This window comes from Lepidochelys kempii, chromosome 5 (genome assembly GCF_965140265.1).
Source record: "Lepidochelys kempii isolate rLepKem1 chromosome 5, rLepKem1.hap2, whole genome shotgun sequence".
In the NCBI taxonomy this organism is placed as follows: Eukaryota; Metazoa; Chordata; order Testudines; family Cheloniidae; genus Lepidochelys; species Lepidochelys kempii.
The window spans coordinates 84,306,722-84,312,721 of NC_133260.1; positions in this window are offsets into that span (position 1 = coordinate 84,306,722).

Below are 6,000 nucleotides of genomic sequence, written 5' to 3' on the forward strand. Positions count from 1 at the left end.
TTTCAAGACAACTTAAGAAACATTCCACTCCTGAAGAAGTGTTGAAGTTTGTTTGTGAAAATAAACTCACAGACAGTTTTCCAAACATTTTTATAGCTCTACGCATTCTTTTCACTTTGCCAGTTTCTACAGCTAGTGGGGAACGTAGCTTCTCAAAGTTAAAATTGATAAAAATATATTTGCATTCAACAGCGATGCAAGAGACTTGTTGGACTTGCCGCTATGTCAATAGAGCATGAAATAGTTGGAAAACTGGATCTAAAAGAACTAGTGACTGAATTTTTTAAACTTAAAGCAAGGAAAGTCATGTTTTAAGAGCACAGAGTATTTTTTATTCAATGTTTTGTAAGTACAGGTTAAAGTTCATTTAAGAGTTTTCTTATTTCTTTCTATATTGGATGTGGTGGTAATGGCAGCTGAAGCAGGATAGTGTAATGGATGTTTTTGGATTTGTAAAAATAAAAATTATAATTAACATTTTTAATGCATTTTTATTTGAAATTAGCCTGAAATATCATCTAGCTGTCGTGTACAAATCTATTCTGAAAATTTCATGTCTCTATTTTATCTGATCTCAGAAACATTGATTGGACAGACAGATGGACAAACTGAAAAATTAAGCCTCTGTTTAAAAAAAAAAACACGCTTAAAAAACATTAAAAGGAAAAAAAGGGGCAAAATATTTCCCAGTTTACCAAAAACCTCAGCCTAGATCTGCCCCTGGGGTTTGGGGGTGGGGGGCGCTGATTGCATGGTTCACCTAGGGCGCCATTTGCTGACAGCTGGTCTAGGGCCGCCCCTGTTGGGCACATTGTAGTTCTAATACGCTAAGGAAAATTTGCTTCAGTGTAGCCGTCACTCCCAATCTCACTAGTGATCTGATTTTGAGCTCTGCTTCTCAGTACAGAAAGGAACAATTGAATTTAATTCCATATGGGAAGGATTCTTCCACTGAAGCCCTCTTTGGCAGTGTGGGATGTGAGGCGAGTGAGCTGAGGTTTGTTGTGAGAAGACTTCTCACAGGGATCACTTAGTCTCAGAAGATTTGGGTTCAGACTTTCAGATACTTACCCAAGAGTAACATTATATAGTTCATTAGCAATGCCCCTGAGACAGCTCAATAGCACTAACATTATACCTGGAAGTAAAGTTTATCTAATCAAGTTCTGACTTTTTTCAAGTTTACACGGGCAGAATTTTTTATTTTCTGGTCACACAGGCAAAGTCATCGGTGGTTGAAGTGTTTGTGTTTTCTATGAACAAAGTAAACCTCTTGGTTCTTGAATTTTAGGTTTTTTCCTCTTATTTCCTCCTTTTCATTTTGAAATTTAGTTTTGAGTCTGATTTTCCACTCCATCAGATGTTCAGATCCCACCCTGTACCAGGTGCCCTATGCCAAGGTCCCCAGGTTTCAAACCTTATGCGGACTACAAAACATCTATGCCTGTTAGTGACCCTCATTCCTGCTGTTTAAGTGCTGGGGTGAGGGTGATGTTAGAGACAGGTGCTCCGTTTGTCACAGCTTTAAGAGCAGAATGAAGAACCTGAGGGATGAGCGCTTCCAATATAACTTAGACTGGCACCAGAGCACCCTGAGTCGTCCAAGGGAAACTCTTTCAGGACTCCTTCCTGAAGTGCTCTTCCAGTTCTGCCTGCAGAAAGAGGCTGCAGGAGATCCCCATTTCCATGACTGTCTTCTATGAGGCCCCAGACTTAGCCGCAAAAGCATAACCAGATGTTGGAATCTGTCTGTTTGAAGTCCAGAGTGCGGGACTGTTCCACAGAAAGGCATTCCAGTACCAATGGTAGCATGTGCGCTTCAGCTCACTGCTCCCCTCTACTGGCTTATTTACAGTGACCAGAGCTGTCAACGCTGCTGCCCTCTCAGAGACTGTTGAGACCAGCTACTTTGGTGGCAACTAAGCAGTCATCTATGTGATCCCTGTAGGTCAGCAACCTGTTCCATACCAACTAAGCCAGAGGTTTACGCTGCGACCAGGGACTTGTTATGCCTGTAAGTACTGCTATTGCTTCAGGCCGAAGACCTGTGCAGCTACAGAGATCTTTGGTACCAGGATGTTTCTCTCTGGGGTCACCGGCTTTGGGCTCAGTACCACCTCCTCCCACCTCCTCTGGTTCAGTTCCAAATCTTCCATGCCACACATCACCAGCTACTAGAAAGCCATCTGTGCTCTCTCCAGCTCTGTTCCTGCCCCTATAGATATCAGTCACAGAGGACTCCTCCAGTATCACATCACCTTTTTCAGGTTACTCTGAAGTAGGCTCTCAAGTGTCACAGTACAGAGAGTCGAGAGCTCCCACTCTTATCACCGTGGCTTGGTAAAGAGTTCTGCCATGGATTGGGATGCTTGGACCAGACATGACTGGAGCCCAGTATCATTCCAACATCCTCAGTGAGCAGTTCAAATAACTCATTGCTGAGGGCCACCTTATTTCTCAATCAGCCCAACAGGCTTCCCTAGATAGGGCAGACTCTGTAGCCAGGGTCATGGTGATGACAATAATGATGTGCCATTCCACCTGGTCACAGTCCTCTGGAATTCCTGTGGAGTGCAACACACAATTTGAGGACCTCCCCTTAGAAGGATGTGCCTTGTTTTCATCCAAAATGGATTAAGCTTTGCATACCCTAAAGAAGTCTAGCTGTTCTGAAGTGCTTGGGCCTCTATGCTCCTGCCATGAAGAGGACAAAATATTGTCCTCAATACCAGACTAGACGATAGCCTACCCCTTTCATCCAGCTGACCAAAATCTAAGAAAAGGCAAAGGTTCCAGAGCAGAAAGACAATGCTTTCTATTTCCTCTGTCTCTTCTTCAAGGCATCTCCAAGCAGCAATTTTAACTCTTATGATGATGACAGCATACTACCTGATCTGGATCTCACTGGGCCCTCCCCACCTTTCCAGGACAAGCTATCCCATTTCCTAAATTCATGACCGTCCTCCATTTCAGACAAATGGGTGCTAAGCAGGTCGGATATACTCTGCACTTCCTTTTCTGCTCCCCACCCCCACTTCAACTCCCCTCCACAGCCCTCATTATGTGCCCCTTTCATAAGTCTGTGCTAAGACAAGAAGTTTAGGCTCTACATTCTTTAGGAGCCACAAAAGAGGTGTCCTCTCTTCATTGGGAAAGGGGATTTTATTTCCTGGATTTTCAAAAACCCAAGGCCAGAGGAGGTCTCCAACCCATCCTAGACATTCAGAACCGCATCAAGAAGATAAAGTTCCATATGGTGTCTCTGGCTATGATGATCCCTTCCTTAGATGCAGGAGACTGGTGTGCTTCCCCAACCTTAAAGGATGTATACTTCCATGTGGCAATTCATTCTGCCCACAGGAAATTCCTGAGATTTGTTGTAGGAGAAGATCATTACCAATTCACCATCCTGATATTTGGCCTGTCATTGGCACCGAGGGTTTTTACCAAGTGCATGACACTAGTGGCTACATACCTCTGCAAAAAAGATCTCCACGTGTGTCCTTACCTGAACAACTAGTTAGTCTGGGGTCCTTCCGCACCTGGTACAGGCCACAGTCCATCAAACAACATGACTGTTCAACATCCTGGGCCTGAAAATAAGCAAAGAGAAGTTGAGATCACTCTGCAAAGAATAGAATTCATTGATGTCATTTTGGATTCAATATGTGCCGGAGCATTCCTGCTTCTTTCCAGGTTTCAAATTCAGTGGGATCTCCTTGCACCCCCCTGAAGGCCATCCTCAAACCACTGTCAGCATTTGCCTCATGTTTTAAGTCACATGGCCGCATATACATATTTGATCTGTTATGTCAGGCTGCACCTCAGGGCACTGGGGGCATGGTTCAAGGCAGTCTGTCATCCTCAGTTTCCCCATCTAGATAGGCTGGTATGCATCCCAGACAGGATATTGTCCTTGCTGAACTGATGGAAGAGCCAAGACATTTAGGGAGTTCTCTTCTCTCCCCAAGTCCCCACCCATGATTCTGATAAGGGCTGTCTCAGCCATGGGGTAGGACTGGCAGGGTACATCTGGGCACCCTTCAGGCTCAGGGTTTGTGGACTGCCAACGAGGCTGGAGCTTCACATAAACATACTCAAGTTGCACACAATATCTCAGTAGTTCCTGCCTCACATTCAGGGCAGGATTGTCCAGCTACTCACTGACAACTCCAGAGTGATGTCTTATGTGAACAAGCAAGGGGGCACCTGGTCTGATTCTAGGCATGAATGTGAGGTGAGACATTTTGCAAGTCTGAAACCAAAGAGTTTCTGCTAGCAGTAGTAAGCAAACTTTTATTTACTTTAATGATTTAGGTGCCCTTTGGGAACAGCTACACCACTTCACAATAAGCTCCAGCGGGGATTCTGGCACAAGGAGACATAATTTCTTCTAGATCACCCTTCATGCAGTCATGGGGTAAAGCATATTGCCCCTATGTGGGCTAGTGCTGAGTGGGAGGGGGTGGACTATGGCCCCAACCAACTTTGGGGTACACTGAGGAAGCAATTCCTGTGCAACTCATAGTGCAGACACTGCAATTCTGAAGGCCCTTTCATGTGAGACACAAGGAGATTCATAGATTCCAAGGCCAGAAGTGACCATTGTGATCATCTCATCTGATCTCCTGTGTAACACAGATCAAAGAGCTTCCCCCCAAAAAACATCCAATCTTTTAACATCCAAAGCATCCAATTATTATTTGTATATAATATTTCTATTACAGTAGCACGAAAATGCTCTAATAAGGCTCCCGTTGTGCTAGGTGCTGCAAAAGCATAAAAAGATATGGTCTCTGCCCTAAAGAGTTTACAATCTAATAACTCCCGTTGAAAGCCCTTTCTTGTGCCTATCTTTATAAGCACGTGTCAAACTCTAGGCCTAAGTAATTGTGACTCTCATTCACCTAGTATGTGCCGCAACTGGTGTAGACTATTTTATATTCTTTGTTTTATTAGGGAGTAAATCCTTGTAGATGATTCTATGTATGTTAGTACCTCCCTCATGCTTCCCCTCCGGCCCCCATGTCATTTCTTCAATACACAAGCAACTTAACTTTAACTTTTTGTCCTAATACAAGATATGCTTGTGAGGTAGAACAGGGGAAATGCAAAACATTAAGTAGAGAAGAAGAAGTACGAAGTCACTTTCTTTAAATGGAACACACTGAAAACATAGCTTTAAATCTTAGCAGAGCAGTGGCACATTGCACAAGCAGAGGGAAGTAATATAACTGAGGTTATGGCAGGAAGTGGAACTTGTATGGGGTTCACAGGTTATAAATCTCCAGGAGAGTCAGATTTTAAAATAATACAATATTAAAGGAACTCGTGGTCAGATATAGTTACTTCTCATTTCCATTGATCTGAAAGAGGAACTTTACTTTATCTCAAATACAGCGGACCTGATGGTTTAACTGTCCTCCTTAACACCTGAGACTAAAATGGGAAATAATACATCTGCTCACTGGGTTTTTTGTTAACTCTAAATACAGAATAATTTGGAAAGACTTAAGGACTGAATTTACCACCTCCTTTTAATGAAATCAAATGTTTGTATCTGTGCACCAAATAAGCATTAATCACCAGAGGATTTGATTATATAAATGTGCTTTGGTTACTGCATACTGTGTTTTTGTGGCTGAAAGATATATTTGCTCAGTTAGACATTCTGCCTCAAAGTCTAATTTCAAATTAAATTTGAAAATAATTACTTCTAAAATAGTCCAGGGAAGTAGATTTGAAGTACTTTATAAGACTGGAACTATTGACTGTCCTAAATCAAAATTAATTTTCAAGAAATAACAGCTGCCAAAATCTCTCCTGGCTGTTTGTTGGGAGTTTATTGGAATGAAACTGGATTTGTAAAATTGTAGGAATTTTAAACCCTGTTACTTACCACTTTGTGTGAACTCAACATGCACCATCATTAACAAATTAAATGAATTCCTTTCAGAATCACAAACCGTTTTACTAATTTATGGAGTGTATCTAAGAAAC